The sequence below is a fragment of the Mustela lutreola genome, chromosome 5, assembly GCF_030435805.1.
Source record: "Mustela lutreola isolate mMusLut2 chromosome 5, mMusLut2.pri, whole genome shotgun sequence".
Taxonomy (NCBI): domain Eukaryota; kingdom Metazoa; phylum Chordata; class Mammalia; order Carnivora; family Mustelidae; genus Mustela; species Mustela lutreola.
In genome coordinates, this window is record NC_081294.1 from 139,340,785 (window position 1) to 139,367,118 (window position 26,334).

Sequence of the window (26,334 nt, forward strand, 5' to 3'; positions counted from 1 at the left end):
CCTCTCCTCCCACCCCGATTTAGATGAAATAAATGGACTAACACATCGCAGAGGATGTGGGACTTCAGCTGTAAGGTTCTGAAACTATAAGGAGGACTGTCAAAAAGAGAGAGAGAGACCCTCAAAAAGAGCAAGAAAAAAAATTTAACTGCTCTGTATGGGTTTCAATGTCTTCACTGAGGTTGCTTTAAGGCACCTTATGCGAATTTGCTTTTAAGATCATTTCCAAGGAAATCAAATCTGCTTCAAGCCAGGCAAAGAGCATGGGACAAAAAGTCTCATGTGTAACATCAGTCCCGTGCCCCCCCAGAGTCAGCACTGACCACCAAGGTAACTGGCTTCCACCAGTCAGCCCTGGGCACCTTGGCAGATATGGTCTTGATGAGTGGGAAATGAGGGGTTTCCATAAATACAGCAACTCCAGAAGGGACTCCCAGTCCTAGGGGCATCCGGGAAGGAAGGGCTACAGTTCTCAGAAGGACCACAGTATGGCTGGTCCCTTTCAAATAAAATCAGCGAGGGGATCCTGGTAACTGCTGGGGTATTCCTCAAAGCATCCTGACAAATCATGTCTCTTACCCTCCCATCAGTCTTTCCAGTTTCTTCCAAACAGACAAGGAGAATACGTCTTACAGACAGACTTGTTGGTTACAGTAGACCCTAAAATTATTATTGTCATTCATATTAATTTAGCTCAGTATTTCTGTTCTGGGGGCCAGAGGGCTTAGTGATGACAGTTTCTTTTATTATCTCCAGTCATTTTAAACAGCTGACTTTTTTTTTTTTTTTTTGCTTTTCTTCAACTCATTTGTCTCCACTCCCAACCTTTCCACTCACCCCCTCCCCCCAAATAAAAGACATCAATCTAATGAAGGCAACTATTGGAGAAACTTTAACTGGGTAGTGTGAGAGCGTGATCATAGCTGATAATTAAGGTCGCCTGGGACAAATAAAGAGAGTCCTAGATTATATTATATTTAAGATTAATGACCTCTTTAAATTCCTGGTCTGAGGATCAGGGCAGAGAACAGAATCATTTCACACGGCGGATACATCTGCTCTCTGAGGAAACGACGGGCTTTGCATTTCGGTTCAATCCTATGGTAGTTATTCTGTTGTGCTTACTGTTGTTGTGTCCTTTTTAGGAAGCTAAAAGATTCAAAGCCTCAACCCCGAGTTTGCTGTTGACAGCCCGTGCGACACTGAACAAAAGCCATCAGTTCCTCAGACACCAATGTTTATCTAAAATGGAGCCAAAAATGTTGATGACCCAGTCCTCTGCCCTATCCTTCCCTGATGAACAAACTTTCCTTGAGAGCTGCTGGTGAAAATAATTAAAAAGCATTCTGAGAAGTATAATTCTCCTTTGTGCTCCCAGCTAATGGCATCAAAAGCACGGAAAACTCTAACATGTGGGGCACCTGGGTGCCTCAGTCGGTTAAGCATTTGCCTGCGGCTCAGGTCATGATCCCAGGGTCCTGGGATCGAGCCCCGCTTCGGGCTCCCTGCTCAGTGGGAAGCCTGCTTCCCCCGTCCCTGCTCTTACATGGGTGCCCACTCTCTCTTGCTCTCTTTCCCTCCCTCTCAAATAAATAAATATTTTTTTAAAAACCAACAACATCCCTAACCTTTACCTATAGTGGCTGCTACCATAAATGATGGCTCGTCTGAACAAATGACACTAGCCAGTCAGCCTTGAAAATGAATATAAAGGGGTTTCTTCCTACACGCCCCCAACGTCGTAACTACAGGAATCCAACCATTTTTACCTGCCTCCTACCTGCCTGGAGGGAAAGTAGATGGCTATTTGTCAGGGTTTTCCAAGCATCACACAGCACAGCACAGGGCATGAGGCTTCACTGATTTTACACCATGTCACACAGAACAGGGACGAAAATCTCAGGTGCTCGGTTAGATCCCATAGCTGTGTACCCAATCGGAGTTGAGGCAACTCACTCGACCTCGATGTGGTTTTCTCCCCTGGCCCCCAGCACCTGGCCATCACCAAATCCAGGTGAATCTGCCTCCTAAGTGTTTTCCGAGTGTATCCCTCTTGCACCTTCCAAGTCTCTACACCGCGGCCAGACAGATCTTTCAAAACAGAAATCTGATCACATCCATCTCACCTAAGCTCCCCTGCCAAAATAAAAGCTTCCTAAACATCATAAAATATCAAGTCCCGACAACGTAGATTCATAGCACGTGGCATTTCCTCAACAGGGCTCATCGTGCTAACAAGATCAGCACCTCCTATCAACGTTATTTAGAGAGACCAAAAATATATGTCTGCCTACTTGACTGACTCAGGACAATCCTGGACCCTTTCTGGTCCGTGCTGTTAAGAGTTAACATTTAAACTCAGTGTCTTTTGGGAAAGAAACAATGGGCAAGAAAGTACTGATGATATTTCTTATTTATTTCTCCAGTAGAAGAAGAATTAAAGCGGGAAAACCAGGATACCGAAATGTAAGCCTAAACAGGAACTAAGGATGATCTCCTCAGAAAAGCTCTAGGGACTCATTTGAGCCTTATCATTACTCTCCATCATCAGTTCAACTTTGTTTCCATTTAAGAGTTCACTGTGTTTAAAAAGGGGGTGTGTGGGGGGTGCCTGGATGGCTCAGTCAGTTAGGTGTCCGACTCTTGATTTCAGCTCAGGTAATGGTCTCAGGGTTGTGAGAGCAAGTGTTACATCAGGCTCCATGCTGACCATAGAGCCTGCTTAAGATTCTCTCTCTTCCTCTCCCTCGACTCCTCCTCACCATGAAATTCCTCAAGTAACTGAACCATGCAAGGACACAGTACCTCTATCCATCTATTCTACCGGACGTGGGCGGACTTTCTTCCTCCAAGATGGAAGGAACTTCAAGTGAAGAAATGCTTCAGCAAGTTGCAGGCTAGAGCAACAATTTCAAGTTCAGGAAGGTGTTTTTGGAGGTTGTGTTAACATCTACAACTGTGTGACACTAAAGTGAAATTTTAAATTAGATACCTAGTAGGTCTTTAAACACTGAAGGAATTTAAGGAGATGAATTAATGCTGACACCAACATTCATTTTCCTTTCAAAAGATTTAAAATAAGCAGAAAAATACCAAAACCCATGCACAAAGTGCTGAGACAGACCTCTCAGGATCTACAAAAATGTCAAAAAGGTCAGAAATTTGATTCATTCAAGCAGTGACAATGAAGGCAAGAGAGTGAAATTTATATGAAGAGAAAGATTCATTCTGGAAGAACACTCAAATAAAGCATAGTTTTGCTTTAGACTTTGTGCTCTGTTCTGAATGAACATGAAACAACCAAAGTTTTAGTATTTGCTCCATTCTTTCTGAAGCAGCCAAAAAAATGACCTGGTGAAAGTGTGGGAAATTCATGTAACGAAGATAAAATTTTGCAGTAAAATACTCTTAAAACTATAGCAAGTATATCTGGCATATTGGTTTTAGAAAGGTAGCTCCAAAAAAAAAGAAAAAGAAAAAAGGAAGAAGGAAAGAAAGCAAGCAAGCTAGCTCCAGCTTTGCTGAAAAGGATTGTAAGAAAGCACAGTCATGTTGGAAAACACTTTGGCAACATCAAAATACAGCTGATGATGCATAAATCCTAGGACTCAGCAATATCACTTCTAGGAAACTTTTCCACTGAAACCCCCATATGTGTGCCCAAGGAGACAAGTCCAAGGGCATTCATGTAGCATTGTTTGTAATAGTAAATAATGAGAAATATTGAACTATCCATCATCGTAAGAAAAGTAAATTGTGCTTTAAGTATTCAATACAACAGTATAAGACACTTAAAGAAAATGAACGAGAACTGTTTGTATTCAGGCCGGGTTGATACGGATAAACATCAAGAACAGAGAGCAGCCGATTAAGAAGAACAGGGTGCAGACAGATACATATGATACCACTTGTTAACATTTCAAAATAAAAAAAATAACAATAGCATATTTTATGCTAGCATATTGCAATATACATGTAAATAATTACATACAGAGTAAAATTCTGAAAAGACACTGGAAAGGTTCCTGATAACTTTATCAGAGCACCAGCCTTGGGAAAAAAAGGAATAGAAACAAAATAAAGGGAATTTATCTGAAGTTTTATCTGAAAAGCTTCATTTTTCTTTAAAAAAAAATCTGAAGCAAATACGGCAAAATCTTAACACTTACTTTTTTGCTGACCTGTAAACTGACATTTACACGTTATATTTTGTGCTTTTTGAATTATTTTTCCAAAAAATCAAAGAGAAAAATAAATGAAGTCCTAGGCATTTATTTCTTTGTAGTTTGGTTTTTGCATGTGTTGTTAAAAGAGAGAAGCAGGCTATCTTACCCAAGGTTAAAAATGCTATCTGAGTTATCCTCCTGGGAAAATATTTGTAATACGTATCACTACATTATCAGGCACTGATTTCTTTGGTGGTGATGTTGTTGCTGTTTTAAAACCATTGTTTTCGGTCTGCACTTTCTCTTTTTCTCTTTTATCAATGGAACTGGAGAGATAAGGGGGAAAGCTAATTCTTACCTTTTTAAGGGGATTTTTGCAGTTTTCAATCCAATAATATCTACTGGGACGCCACACATGTGGTTCAAATAATTATCACACATTCTCAGTTATGAACCGTACATGGCATTAGCTGAAAACTACCATGGGAAAGCCGTGCATTTATCACAATCCTGGATATCAGGGAGCACCACTCTCTCCTGTGATCTTACCTTCTAGAACATGAATCTACTTTAAATGAGAACAGGAGAAGTAAAGAATACACCGTGTTGTGTTATAAACACTAATCCCGAGTGGCTGGTCCGTGGCTTTGTCATTTATAAACACTGCCAACTTACATTAGTGATAATAATCATAGGAAATATGGAAGCCAACAACTAAGTGGGGCTCATTTCCACATATAGCAAGAAAACTATCTTCTGAATGATAGTAACTGGCACACACTGGTAGCTCTGAGCACTCTCTTTCTCCGAAGCTAGATCTGCAAACTGGGGGCTCTCAGGCTGAACTTAAAAAAAAAAAAAAAAAAAAAAAAAAAAAAGATGAGTCCCCAATCTCTGACCATAATACAGTAGAGCAGAGAAAAGAAGATTACCCCCCTTTAGATCAGTCATGTGCGTTTCCAGTTCTCCGCAGTCTCTACCCCTCCCTATTGTCATCCAGGCTCCCCATTTCCCTAATTTACTCACCTGCTCAGCCTCATTAAGCATTTAAATTTGCAATCCCAGCCATAAAGGAATTACTGCTACCACTAAAACAGTCTGTGATAGCTGGGGGCACTTTCAAGGAAAACCATTTGAACTGCTAATGTGGAAACAACTGCAAACATTCACTCCTTCTGTGCTGCCCAGAAGCCACCATCTGGTTGAGATCCAGGCTTTCTGTGTTGCAGTTTTCCAAGGAATCAGAAAGCAGAGTTCATTTCTTTCTTTCTTTCTTTTCTTTCTTTCTTTCTTTCTTTTTTTTTTTTAATCAGCAGAGGCTTTCCATGACCTTTTTAAACAAAGGATCCCATTTAATGCAAAGAAGTTGTCAAATTCCACATAAAAATGGAGAAAAAGAAAATCCCCCAGAAAGTACCTACCAGTCGCCTCACCTCACCCACCCTTCCTTTTGGAGGCAGCTGCTGGGAGATCACCAAGGGCCCGCAGCGAACTGGGGGACCCTGTTTGAAAAACCACAGGCCTCTGGGAAGATTGCAGTCGCCCATTCTTCTGCTGGAATGCAGGGTCCCTTGGCTACATGCAGAGCCCAGGAAATTCAGATTTGGAAGGAACCTTAAAGGCCATCTGTCCCAACTGGATCAGTTTGTCCACAAGGAAATGAGGTGAGTTAGTCGGTGAGTTAGACAAAGCGAGACTACGAGTCAGCGGCAGACTGAGCTCTCATTTCCAGGCCCCCCGTCCACCCACCATCCCTCTGCCTTCCCACTGGGAGTGTGCTGAGGCCTCCCTCACCTCCTCTACTCCTGCCAGGACCCTGAAGAGAGCCAATGACGCCACACAAAAGGAACTTGACTTAGAGCCTGGACACTTCCTTCCATAATCTGGGTCCTTAAATTTCGGCATGGAAAGAAAAAAAAAAAAATCCAATGGTTTTATCTGAAAAGGATTCGCTGATTTGCAGTAAGTAGGGCAACACTGCTGGCCCCTCTCCTTCATTTCCACACCTTGGCCTGTCCCTGTACTGAGGCCCCCAGACGCCAGCATTCGGTCGCGCGGTGAACTGCCAGCCGCCTAAAGTGAGGCCGGCTCATGTGAGAGAGGCTATTTCAGGCCCAAACATCTTAACACAGGGCCTGGCACATAGGAGGACCCCAAAACACACAGAAGGGAACTGAAATGAATCCTCACAATAATTAAAACTCCATTCTAAGCACTATCTAACAAGGCTTTTATTTTTTATTTATGTATTTATTTTTTAATACGAAAGTGGTTTTTGTTTTTTTTTTTAAAGACTATTTGAGCGAGAGAGAATGTACGTTCAGGAGAGAAAGAGCATGAACAGGGAAGAGGGAGAAGCAGACTCCCCACTGAGCGGTGAGCCTGACTCAGGGCTTGATCCCAGGACCCTGAGATCATGACCTAAGCCGAAAGCAGACGCTTCGCCTATCGAGCCACCCAGGCGTCTCTCCACGTGGGCTTGTAAAAGAAAATATGATACCCTCCTTGAATCTTACTTCTTTCAATTGTATGAAATGCAAAGATGAATGTCACATGACGATTAAAATGTAATCAACAATTCCCACAGACAAGGGCCAAGAAATGGTCTTTGGGAGTTTTCTGGTTTAGACCTGAAAACCCAGCACTGTTTGAAGTCCTTCTGCCGCAGCTCAAGGAGCCAAGAGGTAGGAACACCAGATACCAAGATAGCCTCTACCTCTTCTCCACAGCACCCCCTGCAGTGCCCATCTTCCTGGAACATTCAGAAAAGCAGGGTCTCGATAATCAAGTGTATTAGGAATTTGAGAACCTCCGTTGAAAAAACACCCTGTTTGCCAAGATGGATAAAGAATCGTGTTTCACTGTGGGATTCCATGGGGTCAGGAGGGAGAGGGTGCAAATATTTTGTGGCCCGTGGATAGCTACACAGCTATTGCCACAGAAGATTAATTCTTGAGTGTTTGGACTGGGTATACTTAAAAACCAGAACACCCTCTGATGCTAAATAAAAGCTTTTACTTTTAACAGTATGATTGTTCAGGCAACTTTCTTAAGCAGTATCAGCGAGAAAACACCACGGAAGTCCCTCCAGTCAGGAGTGCCCAGAAAGGGCATGTGGGTGTCAACTCCAAAGCATGGTTCCACCTTGGTTGGCCATGAGGCTCTGGACAGTCACTGAACTCTGGAAGAAGTTGAGATCTTCCTTGAAAAAGGGATGCTAACGAAGTCCCTACATTGAAGGGCTAATAGAAAGATCAAATGGGCTGGTATATGTGAAATTCTGAAAATAGAGCTGGGCACACAGTAAAAGCCCAAAGAATGTTAGTTACCCTGAGGCCGTCACAATAATTAGATTGGAAACATCTGCCCAAACATAACCAACCAACCTGCTAGGGGACACTCGCCACCAGGTTCTAGGCGTACTCTGAGCAAACCCTTCACTGCTAGGGTTACCAGACCACGGGCTCACTGAGAGCAGGATAACACTGTAACCACTTTGTAAATTTACCCACAGGCACCTTACATAAGCCTTTGTACAGACCAGGAAATCAACTTTTGTTCAAAGAGAGAAAGAGAGAGAGAAGAAAAGGATTTGAAGTGACGCAAGTGAGATGTACGAGTAAAACAGTCATTCTCGTTGGTGTTTTTATCCTCACAGACAAGCCTATTACAGGAGAAAACTAAATATTTTTAAATGCTGCATGGATGTGAACACCGTATAGAAAATAGGGAAATATCTCTTCGATCCTACATTTCTGACTTTGGAAACTTCAGTTTCATGCAGTGTGATAAGAATATCATCCCAAGGGTGTCTGGGTGGCTTGGCTGGTTAAACATCTGTCTTTGGCTCAGGTCATGATCTCAGGGTCCTGGGATGGAGCCCCACATCGGGCTCCCTGCTCAGCAGGGACTTTGCCTCTCCCTCTCCCTCTCCCACTGGAATTCCCCCTGCTCTTGCGCAAGCAGGCTCTCTCTCTCTCTCTCACTCTCAAACTAATAAATTAAATCTTTTTTTTTAAATGTCATCCAAAAGACACAGGTACCCACTACACCTTTAAGAACATACCTGGGGTATATTTTTAACAAACAGGCATTTATCACATGTGTTTTAAATTAACTGTGGCCTCAGGATCCCCAAAGCCCCTCAACAAACATCACTACCACAGAGCACTGCTTGATCTCTGAAGTCAGTGGCGTTATTTGGCCAGAGGAGACCTTGACTTAGGGGGCCTCTATGAACACTGAACATGTCCAAGGTCGGCGAGCTGTTGGAGCACTCAAACGAACTGGCCGAGGAGGAGGGGACATCTGCGCATGGCAGCCTGGAGCGTCCCATCGCCTGGGAGCACCGTCAGTCAGGGAGCACCTGGCTTCCCAGCCCAGAGAGGGAGACAGCAAGAACCACACCACGGTGGTGGGCTCCTAACGTCCTCACTCGTGAACTTCCACATCTAGCGAAATGAGGCCACAGTTTACAGCATATCTGCACAAGCCCAATGGAGCTTGTAAGGTAGGCTAGAATGCTACTCTGCTGAACAGATAAAAACCTTGGGCTAACAAGGGTTAAGTGACTTGCCCGCAGTCATCTGTGAGTTTGACAAGGACAACCCCCACTCCGTCACAGGCCACCTCGTTATTGCTTTTTTCATCATATCCCATTTGTCCTACCAGGGAGACATGTAGAGCTTTTTCTTTAAAAGCATCTGAAATTCTCCAAGCGAGAGTCATAAAAATGCTCATAATGATTAATAACGTCATGCATGACACAAACTCCTATTTTCAGAGCACACGCCCATTGAGTGAGAATTACTTAATCTGTTAGTAACATTGACCCAAAGCAAGCACGCCGCTGAAGAAAGGTACAACCCTCCAACTTGGGGAAAAATCACTCTGCTTCCCTTGGCAATGACAACCCAGAACGTCAAAAACCTGGGGAGACATTAAGTCTACGGAAGAAGAAGCGTATGTTACAAGGAAAGCTTCTTCATTAAACCACCTACGAGCTGAGTGTGCCCATATCTACTTGTGTTCAGTTTTTCAACTTTTATCTCAGATAGAGAACCACAGGCTGTCTTATTCCAGTAATTTCTCCTTCCTCCCGCCACCAAAATTAACTGACTTTGTTGTTATTTCTAACAGGAAAACTCTTCCCTCTCCCTTTGGGTTGGCATCTTTTGGAATGTCTGGAATGCCGAGATTTCCAAGATGAGGCTTCAAAGGTCAGGCCATAAATGCCCCATAAAATAAATGAGTAATGGTTATATAGTCCATCGTTGTATTTTCAGTAATGCTGATATAAAGCTATATACTGTACTCTGTCAATTCACATTCATCAAGTTCCAGAAATATTAGAAAATCATTAGAGGTTTATGTTGAGCTTGCAGATAATACTCACATATAAGTCAAGACTGAAATATGGTAATCAGAAAAACAGTTGAAAAGTGTCAATAAACTGTAAAACACCCGAGGTGGGGTCTGGGAAGCCTGCCTCAGGGTGCCGGCCATGTGGAGAAACAGAAACGGATATTTTGGTCCCAACCGGGAGTCAGCTGCTGCTAAGTGTCAGGCTAGCAGAGGACAATGGGAGGCTGGAAGGACTCCGGCCCAGAATCCCCAGCCCCCAAGAACTCCCGGGAGCCAGTAGGACGTTTGGTGCATCCTACTTATCTCCGAGGACGGCGGCGGCTGTCGATAGGAAACCTGTCATTCATCAATCTGGAATCTTCTTCAGACATCCTCTGTTGATCAGAGGAAGACTTCGGGGTGGGGGTGGGGGTAGGGGGCGGGAATCGGGCTTCCATTATCAGGACCTTGTCTGTGATCTGAACAAGCCACTGAACCTTTAACTTTTCACTTGGCAGAAGCAGAAACGCTGGAAAAGTCCTGACAGTTCATTCATTTTGCTCCGTCCTGGAGCCAGCTGATGTCTCACTGGTGAGACCCGCCCTCTTTGATGTTGTACTCTTTTGAGAGTGCCCTGCTGTGAAAAAAATTTTATCCGTCCAAATTAAAGAGAAATATTTCTGCATCCAGCTGTTAGCCGTGACATGTCTGCCATTTTTCAGGGCACTGGCCTGGTGCCATCCCCGGGCTCCGCTGCAATCCTATCTTTTCCCCTCTCCTCCGTCATAGCAATAATATCCAGAGTGCACAGCCGTCTCCAGTGCCTGGACGACACCGACACGAAACAGGAAAACACTGCTAATCCTCCAGGGCTCAGAACAGCCCTGGAAATATTTGCAGGCGGTGATTTCTGTTCTTCCTTTTTCTTTTTCTTTTTTCTAAAGCATCAGCATGAATGTCTTTCCTAAACTGTAAACCTACCCATTTAAAAACGGCTTCAGCTCGATTTTTTTAAAAATCCAGTTTGAATCAAGGCCCCACCGACAAGAAGTCCTGACCTCCATGAAACAGATCTACCCATGAAGAGACTTTGGGTTCCGTGAAAACCTGTTTCATCGGGACAGAGCCCACATTTTCAAATGGGTATTCGTTCAGCGGAGAGGGCTCTGTGCAAATGCAGAAAAACTCCCATGAAAGCTTGAATAAACATTTAGATGGAAGTAATCAAGAAGACCTGTATCTTCTCAGAGTTATTAAGTGCCAGTGGGGGTTTACAAAGGCAGCTGCCACAGACTGTACGTGCTATAAACAAAGGGCTACACACATCACGACCATGTTTTTCTCCGTATACTGAAACGAATGAGTAAAACACCACGGTTTTCAGCTTCCCTCCCTTTTCCTGCCCTTCTGTCTCCTTTGCACTTCTGCGGAGGCAGAACCGGAGCCTGTTCTGCCCAGCATCAGAGAATCCCGCCGAGGGGCTGATTGATCTCAGACCCTGGCTGGCAAATAGGTTCAGCTACTCACCATCCTTTCCTACATCACGGAAAAGGGGGTTTCGAAAAAAGTAGAAACAGCCACCACCCATCAAGTGTTTTATGCAAGAAAGTCTCAGTTTAAAAAATAATGATAATAAATTACAGGGAAATATGAATTAACATGCTCCCCCACATGGAAAAACAGAGCCTTCATTTTCCCACCGTTATACTGTTAAAATAATCCCTGAGATAATACCAGGGTCAACTGAAGGATCTGCACACAATCTTTTTTTTTTTTTTTTAGATTTTAATTTATTTATTTGACAGACAGAGATCACAAGCAGGCAGAGAGAAAGAGGGGGAAGCAGGCTCCCCGCTGAGCAGAGAGCCCGACTCAGGGCTCGATCCTAGGACCCTGAGATCATGACCTGAGCCAAAGGCAGAGGCTTGAACCCACTGAGCCAGCCAGGTGCCCCTGCACACAATCTTATAATAGTATACTGAAGAGTTTAACACTTAGAACCGTAAAATAACACATTAAAGGTATTATACTGTGGTATACACGTGAATTCTCCATATGGTTCATGCACTATATCTTACAGAGGACTACTTAACCCTTACTGTAGTAGAAATTTCTGATTTATAAATTCTAGTGGGTCTGACACCACATAGGCCTTGCTGAAAACGATTACTAATTTTACAGCTCAGCAGGGTAGCTACTGAAGAATATGATTTCCAAGAAGCAGCTTGGACCCGAGCCTAGGTGCAAACAGCGATGTTAGCAATCATATTAAATACCTACAAGGTACTAAGGAGGGAATGTTTGTAAAGGGAATGTCCCTGATTGAGCACCTACTTCCATGGATGTGTAGTCAAACACACACTATGCCCTAGAGCTCACCTGCTTTTTTTAGTATGAACTTTCTGAAGACACTGAACATTTGTCCCAATGAAGTAATGGGTTTCCTACCATCTACAGCTTTATTTCTTCGCTGAAATGTGTCACTCCTTAAATTATTATGTTTTCCCAAGTCTACGACATTCTTTTCCTAACCACACCAATAAAGTGTGATGGTCAGGCACACTTTATTAAGGGGAAAATGACCATCTGTCCAGAGGGGGGGGAGAAAAAAAAACACCATATTTTCAGATCTTAGATAATTTAGGAGACATTCCTTACGTCAAGTCGAGACAGTGCTGAACAAGCACTCAATCTGTACCATTTTGCCCTGGATTACGGAACCATGGCAGAAACAAAGCGGACCCTCCAATTCAGGCCACTTGAGAGTATAAAGTGTGGGAATGGAAAGACCACAACTGGCCTAATCCAAACATGGCCCCCAAGTTGGGATGCTTAGACAGCTATCTTCCAAAGACAACTACTCACAGGGAAAAAAAAAAAACTTACGAAATCCAAATCTGTCCTGCAGCAAGAGACATGGGAAAGGGATGGATTTTGGCCTCTTAGACACATTTTTCTTTCTCTCTTTTTTTTTTTTTAGATTTTATTTATTTACTTGAAAGAGAGAGAGCAAGAGGGAGGGGGCAGAGGCAGAGGGAGAAGCAGACTCCCCACTGAGCGGAGAGCCTGATGCAGGACTCAATCCCAGGACCTGAGCTGAAGGCAGATGTTTAACCCACTGAGACACCCAGGCGCCCCTCAAGAAACATTTAGTAAGCAGCTGCTATGTGCCAGTCGCTGTACATGGTGCAGGGCATTAAAAACTTAAGACCTAGTCCCCACCCTCAAAGATCATATTTATAGTTCAACAGGGGACATACACACAGAAGCAAATCAGAAAACATTTACTCTGGCACCACAATCTGGATTTTCCCACACAATGTGGGGACATTTTGTGTCCATAATGGCGTTCCTAGATGTAGGAAAGGTAATCCATTATTATTTTGCAAAAAAGGACAACAGGACTTAGAGAGTTAAAACAAATTATTTAAAGAAATGCTGGACAGTGAAGGCAGCGTCAAACAAACGTTGGATTAAAATCTGCCAGGCTGCAACCTTGAGAAAGACAAAGATAAAGTCTGTCATATTTGTACTATTCCTAGTGGTCAACACAGAGCTTAGCATGTGGTAGTGCCTGGTGTTCAAGACATGCCCGTTGTCCCGTAGAAATTTCTGATTTATAAATTCTAGTGGGTCTGACACCACATAGGCCTTGCTGAAAATGATTACTAATTTTACAGCTCAGCAGGGTAGCTACTGAAGAATATGATTTCCAAGTTATCTTGGTTGGTTATCTGGCTAGCTGGTTGGTCGGATGGATGCAGATATAGATGGAAGTAGGGACACGTGTGTGGATGGAGGTGTGGAGGGAGGCGTGGAGGGACGTGTAGATGGAAGTGTAAATGGAAGTGTGGATGGAGGAGTGGATGGGCGTGTGGAGATGTGGACGCGTGGAGATGTGGACGCATATGACGGCTGGAGGTGTGGATGGAGGTGTAGATGAAGATATGGATAGAGGTGTGGATAGAGGTATGGATGGAGGTGTGGAGACATGGATGCATGTGTGGATGGAGGTATAGATGGAAGTGTGGATGTATGTGTGGATAGATGGAGGTATGTATGCATTTGTGGATGCATGGGTGGATGGAGGTGTGGATGCATATGTGGTTGGAGGTGTAGATAGAGGTGTGGACAGAAGTGTGGATGGAGGTGTGGAAAGAGGTGTGGTTGGAGACGTGGATGCATGTGTGGATGGAGATGTGAATGCAGGTGTGGACAGAAGCATGGACGGAGGTGTGGATGGAGGTATAGATGGAAGTGTAGATGGAGGTGTGGATATATGTGTGGATGGAGGTGTGGATGCATATGTGGTTGGAGGTATAGATAGAGGTGTGGATGGTACTGTGGATGGTAGTGTGGACAGAAGTGTGGATGGAGGTATAGATGGAAGTGTGGATGGAGGTGTGGATGGACGTGTGGAGATGTGGATGCATGTGTGGATGGAGATGTGGATGGAGATGTGGAGGCAGGTGTGGACAGAAGCGTGGACAGAGGTATGGATGGAGGTGTAGATGGAAGTGTGGATGCATGTGTGGAGAGATGGAGGTATGTATGCATTTGTGGATACAGGGGTGGATACAGGTGTGGATAGAGGTGTGGAGATGTGGATGCAGGTGTGGACAGAAGCCTGGATGGAGGTATGGGTAGAGGTGTGGATGCATATGTGGGTGGAGGTGCAGACAGAGGTGCGGGTGGCAGATAAGATGAATGGATAGACAGAAGGCTACAGATGAAACAACAGGACGCCTTCTAGGTAGCTAAGCATTAAGTGCTGCACCACGTCCAGCCATTCTTTGGGTCTGTTCTTTGGGAAGACCCACCCAGCAAAAGCAGCGCTGTACCCAACTGTAAGTATTTTAAAAGATGCACTGTTGCCTGAAAAAGTGCTTTGCCTCACTAGCTAAAATTACCCTTTCCTTTAAAAATATCTAAGAGCTTCTGCAGAGAGGAAGCAACTGCAGAGTCTTCAGTCAATGGCAAGGCCAGAGGCTGGAACACCAAGCTTTCTGCAAGTATTTGTTCCTCTGGCCAAGCCAACCCTGAAACCTGCCCCCTGCTGGCGGCTGTCACTCTCCCCAGTTTTCCCTTCTGGTAACTCTTGTTTCCCCCCATCCTGTTTCGATCCTTCTCTTCCAGGCCCAGCACTCCACTCCCCTCCCCAGATTCACTGGGGGCTGTGAACCTAGGTCAAGGTGTTATTCCAGGAAGAACAGCTCTATCTGAGCTCTATCTCCAAGCGAGCCTTGAAAGTAGGTGTGCCCTGTTAAAGGAATTCCAAATATCAGAGCAAGGGCTGAAGTCACCCTGAGGAGGACAGATGACCATGCCCAACACCCTTCCTACTGCACTGGGGGTCCGTCGTGGGTCCTCAGGGAGATGCAGTTCCAGGACAGGAGTGGAGGGGAGCAGATGGTAAGGGACTCTGGTGACAGGGGCCATTCAGTGCCTCTGACACACCAGGCTCCTGGGGATCCTCTCCAGGGGGTGCTGGGCAGGGCCAATAGGCCTCAGGTTCCTAAGGAGCCTCCCACTTAGACCTCTGAAGTCCTTTCCAAATGAGGTTATGCACACAACTGCAGAGACACACCAACGGACTGAGGACCTTCCCTGCACACTTTCAACCGGGTCCTCTGACAGGACCACACGGCCGGCAGCCAGCCCTAAATTAACATTTTTATAAATCCTGTAATTAACCTATGAATAGCGTAATTCTATGTTTCTGGTATTAAAAGTATTAAGCTGGGGCGCCTGGGTGGCTCAGTGGGTTAAGCCGCTGCCTTCGGCTCAGGTCATGATCTCAGGGTCCTGGGATCGAGCCCTGCATCCGGCTCTCTGCTCAGCAGGGAGCCTGCTTCCCTCTATCTCTCTCTCTCTGCCTGCCTCTTCATCTACTCTGTCTGTCAAATAAATAAATAAAATCTTAAAAAAAAAAATAAAAGCATTAAGCTGTTAAAGGGAAACGTGTAAAGTTTGTGTAACCCTGTTTTGGCTTTTTTTTTTCATCTTTCCATATACCAAGGGCCTCCAGAAATGGGAGTGACCCAGCCTCAGCAGAGCCCCAGTGTGGGCTTGCGAGGAAGGCCCCTTTCACACCATTGGTCCAGAGGGCGGGCCAGCGTGCAGCTGGGGACAGGACACAGGGTTCTCCCACGGACAGACGGCCCTGTGCACCTGGATAGGCAGTCAAGTCCACAAGGCATGCTCCCCCGGAAATCCAACCCAGAGATCCAGGAAACCTCAATGTCTGGGCCACAAGGTCCTCAAATCCTCTGGTGAGCAGAGGTATGACTAACGTCAACACCCAAAGAAAGCAACCACCTAATTACCACCTTGTGACGACTTGTACACTTCCTCACTTTTAGACAAGACTTAGGATTCCCTTCTTCACAGGAAGCATCTGTAGGCCAAAAGGGAAGAACGCCGGGAGAGCTCTCACAGCAGGATCCGTGGAGGGGCTTCAGCGGGGCTGGGAAAGCCGGGAGCCTCAAGACGACGGCATATGTGTGCACGCACCATCTCTGGGAAGAAGGCTCAGAGCTGTCAGGGGAGTCTCAGAGGGGTGTGCTTACAGCACACACACACACACCACACACACCACATGTATAACCACACATCCACACACGCACACCACACACTGTCTAACCACTTATCCACACACACCACACATACAACCATATATCCACACACACACACGTATACACACACCACACACACACATATACAACCATACATTCACACACACACACACCACACACTGTATAACCACTTACCCACACATACAACCACATATCCACATACACACATGTACACACACACCACACACACACGTACAACTACACATTCACACACACACACCACATACTGTACAACCACACATCCATACACACCACACACACACCGCACACTAACTACACACCACACACTTTATAACCACACACTACACGTACAACCACACATACACACACACACCCCACACACAATCACACGTACATACTATATAACCACACACCACACATACAACCACACATCCACACACAAACCAACATTATATAAATACATACCACACATACAACCATACATCCACACATGCACACCACATACTGTATAACCACACATACAACACACCACACACACCACATATACATACACCACAATACACCACATATACAACCACACACTATATAACCACCCATCACACCTACAACCACACATAACACATGTACACCACACACTAACCACACACCACACATACACCCACACATAATATAATCACACACCACACATACAACCACACATCCTCACATGCACACCACAACCATACAGACACCACATACACCACATACTATACAACCACACATATACACACAGGCTATGCACAAACCATACAAACACACATACCCCAAACCTAGACACACTATACACACCACACACATACCCACCCACACCCAACAAAACTACCTGCCAACAAAACTACTGAATGGAGAAATGAGGGAGAATACCAGTAAATGAGCTACAGTTCTTAGCATGTGTTATGTACTTTTGAGGAGGTTCTCTTCAGAGTCTGACAGACCTCTTGGTCTCCAAAGCACTAGATCTAACTCTCATTTCTTTCTTTCCAGATCTACAGACTCTGGGCTTCCTTTGTTCCTTTTATGGCACTTTCACTTTATATTAGACAGAATATGTGTTTTAATGTATTGGTTTTGCCTAAGTCTTGCACCACATTTTCAGGAGCACTAGAAAAGTAAACTGGAATCGAGTCCTTAGGTTGGTTTAGTTCCTAAGACAGATATTTTTAGGGTAGAGATCATGTGAGAAGACCAGATGACATCAGGCAGCTCACTGTTTCAGACTTCTGAACGTTAAGCACTGCCTGTTGCTGGATTTAGTGAGTTAATGGTTATTAATACTCCAGAGCATTCCCTTCCAACTTGGATCAAACCCTTTGATGCCACCATTTTTTCCTACTAAAAAGAAAGTATATACTCACGTTGAATCAGTCCACCCAGTAGAACCGCTTCCTTTGTAAACTGTAAAATTTTTATAAATGAAAGCATTGTTGATCTTCCTTTGACTTATGCCTTTCTATATCCTAGTAGATTCATTAGTAGATGACCCACAGATTCGGAATCCTGGGCTCTACTTCTAACCTGGGGAAGTACTAACTTCGCGACCTAGGTAAATCACATAAGCTGACTCTCTCCATGTTCCCCAGTGAGAGCCATGGACATTAAATTAGATAATCTTCAGGGTGCTCCCGCCCAACTTCTACTATCCTGTGAAATGGTAACTATGCAAAAATGTGTCTTAAAATAGAAATACTTGGCAACTGGAATCCAGAAGGATAAAAGCCATACCACCACCATTTTAAGCATACACAAAAATATTTTGATGCCCAATGGGGAGAGAGGGCAGAATAACATAACCATAAGTCACATGCTTTTTTATCACCTGTGCAAATTTAGTTACAATTTATACTTTCCAAAGTGGTAAAATATAAGCTAGTTAAGAATAAGCTTTGTAACAGTTATATTAAGTTATGTTAAGTTCCAAAGTAATTGAAAGTGAATTCATTAATGCAAACGTGTAATGGAGACACTTAGATTTTAGAGAAAAGGAGACACGGCAAGAGTGGAATCAGCCAGTCTGGGTATAAATCTTGGATTCAGCAATTATGACCTATGTCATCCTGAGCAAAACATTTATGTCATCTGTGAGATGGGGAAGATGTTCGGGCAACTTCCAAGGCTTTCCATGAGGATGAAATGAGAAAATCCATATACGTGTCTGAAATATAGTAAGTGCTCAATAAACCACACTATTTTCATTGCTTTTGACTGGTGGGTTTGAGTTTTCCTTTCCAAAATAAACGTCCAGCTACTTTAAGAATTCTGAAAAACTAAGTACAGAAGAAAAGGACAGAATTTTCAACCCACAGGTGTTGTGTGTTACATGGAATTGGGCAAAGCTGGGTGACTTCGGACACATTACTTAATTTCTGTTTTCTCAGGTGTAATAAGAGACTAACCACCCCACAGAGTTTGTGAGAATTAAGAAAAATAAGGCAACAAGGGGCTCAGGACAGTGCTTATTTAATATTTAAGGTAATGGGGTCACTGAGCTACAGAGAAAAAAATTATTTTTATTTTTCTAGTAATTTTCTTTGTAGCTGATTTTTTTTCTCTGTAGCTCAGTGACCCCATCACCTTAAGGTTAAAAGTGCCAGATCACAACACATTTTGAAAAATCTCTACAACTGTTTAACTTAAAAAGTTATTAATTAAAAACATAAATGTCAAAGCATTCAAAGATGTTTTCAAAATTAACGGAGGCACATTCCAACTTGAACCTGAATTTCCATATCATCTCATTTTAGCTCAGGGGATCATACCATATTTCCTTTTAAGTTAAAATAATAGTTTAAAGGGGGGAAAATAACATTACTTTGATATCCTCAAAACAATCAAAATTGAATATATTTATTTTACAGAAAAATTCTGCTCTTGGGGTATAATCACTGAAAACTGGGTTATAAAACCAAGGAACTAAAACAAAGAGAAGCCTCCAAAAAATATACTTTTCTCTATTTCAGTAATAGTTTTCTGTCATCACCCTTATAATGACTATCAGAATTAACCCTAAAAATTACAAGACTTCATTTTTTTAAAGTGTTTTATACTCAGAATCTGAAATTCAGTGTAAAAGGGGAGAACTGTCTATTGAAAAAGAGCCACATACACACACAAAAACTATAGAAACAGTAATACTTGTAATTAGAATCTATTTAAGAATGAACTATTTAGGGGCCCCTGGGTGGCTCAGTGGGTTAAAGCCTCTGCCTTTCGCTCAGGTCGTGATCCCAGGGTCCTGGGATGGAGCCCCGCATTGGCTCTCTGCTTGGCAGGGAGCCTGCTTCCCCCTCCCCCCTGCTGGCCTCTCTGCCTGCTTGTGATCTCTGCTGTCTGTCAAATAAATAAAATAAAATCTTAAAAAAAAAAAAAAAAAAAAAGAACTATTTAGCCTCTCTTGATCAGTAAGCTCTCTACAAACCAAAGTTCCAGCAGGAGTAAACATTATAACAATTCCACTCACAAGAGCAAAGAATGAATACAAGGATGGTCTCATTCATGAAACCCATTTCTCAGATCCTTGCTTTCATTACAAAGCAAAATTATAGAGCTTTCCTAAGACTTTTTTTTTAATTAGGTAAGCATTTTTTTTTCTAGAAACCGTCTTTGCATTTCTTTCGCCATAAATTAAATACATGTCATCTTCTAAATGGTATAATTAAAACCCAACGAATACATTTTCCCCCCCTTAAAATGGAATAATTGTCTCCTACTAAGAAGCTGCATAAATCTTGGCTAGTTTGTACATTTTGCTTTCAAGGATGTAATGTAACCATCAGAGCTGTGACATCACGTAAATAAATTTCAAAGATGGTATTAATATAAAAACTATATCACATAACCCTAAAAATTTAATATAGCTGCCATGGTAATAACCAGATCATTTTTCCAAACAAATATATATTCCATCATGTCATTTTGAACTTTTTCTGACCTTTTTTTAAATAAAAAAAAAAGAAAAGAACGAAAACTACAATTGAGACCAAATGTTTTGGGAAAGAAAATACAGGCAAGCCAATTTGGCCAGCACAGATAATTTCAGATTAAAGATATTACAGTATCTTAGGAGTCAGTCCCCCCCTTTTTTTTCCATCAATCACAGTAATTATGATTTAATTATGATCTGACACTATGATGTCACTTAGAAAGTCTTAGAAGCTTGCAACAGTGCTTAGAATACTTTTTATGGTTTAAGAAAAACTGTGACGACCAATGCCACAGTTCCTTTCTTTAAAAAAAAAAAAGCAAATGCAGAGCTGACCGCAGTTTGCAAGAAGGGCTCCCTGTGTATCAGCATCTTTTCACTAACAAATTATAAAAGCATTGATGTCAAATGGAGGCCATTCCTGCCACATCCTTGTGGCCTCCGATCCTTCCCCCTCCTCTGTCACCCAGCCCATCCCACAAACGCCTCTATTTAGTTCAACTCACGTGGATTCCAGGATCCCTGCCTTCTTTCAATCCAACTCTGTACCCTAAGTCCAAATCTGCATCTTTTAAGCACTGCTTGGACCAGTCAATGGAATCAAAACACTAGATGTGGTAGATTTCTTTTTTCCCCTAAGCTCTGATTCATTCATTTGAGAGAAAGAGGGAGAGAAAAGAAAGCACTAGCAGGAGGCGGAGAGAGAAGCAGGCTCCTGGCAGAGCAGGGAGCCTGAAGTGGGACTCGATCCCAGGACCCTGAGCTCATGACCTGAGCCAAAGGCACACACTTAACTGACTAAGCCACCCAGGGACCCTGATGTGGTAGATTTCTAGAGGATAAGTCCCCAGGGTCTCGCACAGTCTGCCCACACTGAGTGAGGCCTGTGAGCCAAGGGCGGGGCTGGGGAGGAAAACATTCTCCAAAGAATTTTTCAAGGACAGCAAAGGATCCTTCCTACACCCTCTGGCCCCACTGTCCACATCCTTGTCTCTCTCAAGCTCAGCACGCCAAGCCCGCACACACACAATGGGTGCTAACTTAGTAACACGACAGGGAGACCAAACCTTCACTGTAATGGGGAGCTCTGCTCCTTCTGAACCGTCCACACGAGAGCAGCACACAGACCCCTTAGGAGGAGCCATGCTCAGCATCTGCCAAGAGACTGTATGGCATCCTTTAAAAGCTCATTTCAGCCAGGCTAGATCTCTAGCTTGAGACATAAGAAACCTCCTCCCTCGGTGCCTGGGTGGGTCAGTCTGTTAAGTATCCACCTTCACCTCAGGTCAGCATCCCAGGGTCCTAGGATCGAGTCCCATAGCGGGCTCCTTGCTCCATGGGGAGTCTGCTTTTCCAACTACCCCTCCCCCTGCTCGTGATTGTTCTCTCTCAAAGAAAATCTTTTAAAAGAGAAAAAAGAAACCTCTTCTCCTTTTTATTTGTCAAAGAACTGCAATTTAATATTAGAAGTTTCATTCATTTTTACAAATGACCTTGAAAAGTGCCCTTGGAAGGTGGCCGAGAGGGCGGGAGGGAGCACGGTGCTTCAGAAGAGTCCGGAAGAGCCATGCCTCTCCTCTGTGGGAGACCCGCTGAAATCCCCAACGCCTTCCCTCCAGGCCTCCGAAAAGAAACAACAAACAGCACAAACAACTGGAACAAAACCAGACACTTGTTATCTAACATGCCCCAAACTTTGAACATTCTGATGATGCCTGCTCTGCTTGCAGAAAATGCCTACACCAAAATCCGCAAGTACTAGAGATAAGGGGGCGACTTCGCCTGACAAAAGGCTTCACGAAGAATATCCACCCTCCCGAAGGCCCTCAACGGAGGACCCAGTGGAAACAACGACAGGCTTACAACATTTAAAAAAAATACGGCTACCGCGTGAGACGGGGTCTACCTGTGTGTGTGTCCACAGATAAGGTGACGAGCCCACAGAGGCGCTGGACAAGCTTTGCTGAAAGTGAATGGGTAAAGGTTCGTAGGCGGGTGATAAGATAACCCACTATCAGAACCGTGCCTGACATTTTGGTTTTTCTATCTGCCTTTTCCTTCTAAAGTGTGTTTCACACTTGCCTCAGCTCCAGGCAATTGCCAAAAGCTACTGCTTCCCTTTGCACTTAGGATTCCAGAACATGTGTCACACAGTTCCCCAAGCCGAGGCTCTTCTTGAAAGTAAAACAAAACCAGAAGTTAGGAGAACAGGAAAAACTCCTCATAGAGCCTAAAAGGTTTTTATCTCTGGACAGAGAAGCATGACTGAAAACAAAAGTCTTTTATCACAGAAAATCCTCTGTCCCAGAGTTCTGGCCTCTATCAGTAAGGGAAAGGGACAGGGCTGCCCCAGGAGCAGACAAGCTCTCCCCATGTTCAGCATCAGCATGAAGGAGTTTGGCTTTATTGTTGTAGAACCTGGACCATCCCATACTTAATATTCTCCTTTAAATGGCCTAAATCGATCTGTTCACATGGATGTCCTCAAACGCAAGAATATTTATAAAATCATGGGCTTGAGGTACTAGATGTATTAAAACCACTTTTCTGCAGACAACCTACAACTGACTACAACAACATGCCCCACTTTGGGAGAGGCTGGTTTAAGAGGTAAGAATACCGAGTCAGCAGGACACCTAGGTGGCTCAGTTGGTTAGACTATTGTCTTTGGCTTGGGTCATGGTCCTGGAGTCCCGGGATCGAGTCCTGCATCGGGCTCCCAGCTCCACGGGGAGTCTGCTTTTCCCTCTGATCTTCTTTTCGGTCATGCTCTCTCTCACTGTCTCTCTCTCAAATAAATAAATACAATATTAAAAAAAAAAAAAAAAAAAAAAGAATACCGTGTCGGCATCCGCCACCAGCCTTACTCTAGGTGTGGGTGACACAGGGTGAGCCATTCCAAGCTCCCCTGATCTCCTGCTCTGTGCATTCGTGAGTCGTGTATCAGGGTAACCTGAGAAGTCTCTTCCCAAATTCGAAAATGTGACACGGTCCCAGAATGTCTAGGGACAGTCACTTTGCACAGTAAATCAGAGCAGAACCAGATCCAACCCTCAGGTTTCTGGACTCCCGATTCAGTGCTCTTTTGTTCTGATCCTGCTGCGCGCACAAATGTGCAAGAGGTTCAGAAATGAGCACACTGGCGAGAGACAGCAAACACGTACCTAGCCGGTGCCCTGAGCCGGGATGTTTGCAAAGACAAATCATTTATTAGCTTACTGAATCTTCACAACTATCTCTTAACCTGTGGCACAGATAGGAAACTGAGGCATGAAGAGAAGCAACTTGCACAAGACAATGGGGTTTTCTGGAAGCAATGCAGCTGGGAATTGGGGCCGCAGGGAGGCCTGGCCGTGGCGTATGGACTTTGGTCCTCAGCCCACAGTACGAATTTGAGGCATCCCTCAGCTGCTGGGGTTCTCGTGCCCACTTTGCCGGCAGAACTCTGAGGATGTGAGTATAACAGTGGGAGGCAGAGGGAGAGAATGCCAAAAAATAATATGGGAGTTGAACCACAGCTAGAAAATGAGAAGGAAACTTGAAGGAAAAACTCCAGAACAAGGAATCTTTCTTTGCATAAATCTGCATACATAACATCAGCCCTATCCAACCTTTTTTAATTTTTTTAAAGATTTTATTTATTTATTTGTCAGAGAGAGAGTACACACAAGCAGGCTGAGTGGGAGGCAGAAGCAGAGAGAGAATCAGGCTCCCCAATGAGCAAGGAGCCCAATGCAGGACTTGATCCCAGGACTCTGGGATCACAACCTGAGCCGAAGGCAGTGGCTTAACCCACTGAGCCACCCGGGCGTCCCCCTAGCCAACCTTTCAAGAGCACAACAAATAATTAAAACTAAAACCAAAACAACCCAGGTCACATTTCAGGCCTAGCCTCTTCCCCCACAAAAAGAAGATGATGTTTTTAAAACACTGTGGCCAAAATGTTCCCAAATAAGAGACAAAGTTACCAGAATTTATTTGTAATCTTTTAGATGTAGTGGCTACTTAAGTAGTTCCTCATCGGGTTATTTTTTTCTTTTCACACTTATATTCTTCCTACGAAAGAAAAGCACATAAGAACAATCAGAAACACTTGGGCCTCCTGTGTATCCGCGTTGTAAAACAGTCTACTGTGTTGGGTGAACAGCCATCAGTATCTCACTGCTGTTCTTGGCCAACATGAGCCCCATCAACACAGTAACGTGGTCAGAGCAGAAATAAAATAGCAGTGGTGTGGTTCACGTTACACCACGCTACAGGCCAAGCCAGGAACACATTCAAAGCCCGACCCATAGGATCATAGTCTTGAAATGTACAAGTGGAATGATTTCCAAAAGGAGATAAAGGCCTGACTTCCGAGTGGGACGGGGCTTTTCAAAAAGACAGTCTTTTTTCATTTACCTGGCCCTTGAAACCCGCTTGTGAAAAAACCTGGTTGCTTCCGCATCACAGAGACATCGGCAAAACCCACACACACCCAGCACAACGATGAGGCCTGGCCTATCAAGAAGCTTTCCTTTTTTTTTTTTTTTTGGTCAGAACTAAAACGCTCTGCAAACATAATTTGAATACTTTAATTTCCTTTACTTAGAGTGAAAATGTATTAAAAACATTTTTTCTTTAACTATGCCAAAGCAATGGGACGGTTAACAAAACAAACTAATGAAACTCTAAAATAATTGTTGAACTGTGCTGTCCAAATGGATTGGTTATTTTAGTATTTGTGGAACATGGATGTGTGTGTGTGTGTATGAGAGAGACAGAGAGTGTGTCTGGAAGAGAGATAGTGTGTGTGTGTGTGTATGTGTGTGTGTGTGTCTGGGAGAGAGACTGTGTATGTGTGTGTGTGTCTGGGAGAGAGAGAGAGAGAGTGTGTGTGTGTTTAGGGGGTGATGAATGTACATGAATATATTCTCAGGAATTTAGAAATTCATCCAAAATTCAGCAGTTTGAGATGACTTAATGAGTTTGATAATGGGATACAGAAACTTTAATTCTTAAATCATTTGTTTTATTTTGAAGCAGTCAGGGGTGATTAATCAGCTTTAGTAATAGTTTAGTGGCTTAGATACAGTTCCTGGGGCTCTGGGCTACGGCACTGAGGGGAGTTTGGGGGTTAATGTCGCATCACCGACATTCCATCTGTAACAACCACCGATGGACGCAGCATAAAGTTGTATTAAATCCATAGGTCTTTAATACCATCAGGAAGCCACCAGGAGATGGGGAGTGGGGGGCAAGGGACTCCCACATTCACTCTTGTCGCCCGTGATGTCTTTCTGCTCTATATTGTTTTTCTTCTGAGAAAGGACCTTATCTTTTTCAGCAGGTGACTTTCACAATCCTACAATGCCTTAAAGATTTTTCCACTGACACTTTCATCTGAGTCGCTGATTGCTAAAACTTCATCTGATAGGACGAGTAACGCGTTCTGAATGCGCACAAAGGTAGCTTCGTTCCTGCTCAACTGATAACACTGGTGTAGGACTTTGTGACTTTGAACATAACTGCATGGAATTGACCTCACTGTGGCTTGGTGCCTGTATAAACCATCTAACCATCGCTAATTCTGGGTTGACCATGCTCTTTTAAATCAAGACAACCAGAGAGATTTGTTTTCGGCACAAGTTTTTAATTAACTTTAGGAGAACACGGATCAGTATGTCTTAAAGCCGATTTTTGCTCTTTTTTTTCCATTTATTTGGCTGAGATCTGTCTGTCCTTACTGCCCAGAGCACTGCAGTACGATTAGCTCCTTAAAACACTGACGCCTTATATAACATCGTATTACACGTCTCCGCATGCTGAGAGCCGTAACTCGAGATGAACCAGCTTATTGAAAAGTACTCAAAGAATTAATTCTTGGGGGCAAAACCACATACTGTTTAGCAGAAATCTTATAGTGAAAATGGCGGAGATAGGAGATTAATAATTTTTACGTCTGTTTACAGTTACTCCGGCTTCATTTCATTGAATTAATCCATTTTATGGTGGACACATGGAGAAGTTCAGCTCCTTTCAAAAACAAATTCAAATGTGCCCATTAAATAGCTTTCTGCGTGTGCTACCCTAACCCAAAATACATAAAAATTAAAAATGCTTTCTAAATAGAAAGGACGGGATCTAACATCTCAATCTACCTCCTTCTACCAGTTCATATTTTGTTAAAAGCCTGTTAACCTGCCTCAATAAGCTTAATCTACTCCCTTGAAGTTAACATGAACAATTTATACTCCATTTCTTACCGTCTGAAGTACTAAAGTAAAGATCT

General features: G+C 43.6%; 1 protein-coding gene across 1 annotated transcript in view; it reads right to left on the reverse strand.

The window, feature by feature from the left end:
• The window catches only part of PRDM6 (PR/SET domain 6), a 122,190-nt gene that overhangs the window by 52,734 nt on the left and 43,122 nt on the right, over nucleotides 1-26,334 (reverse strand). The window lies entirely within an intron of this gene.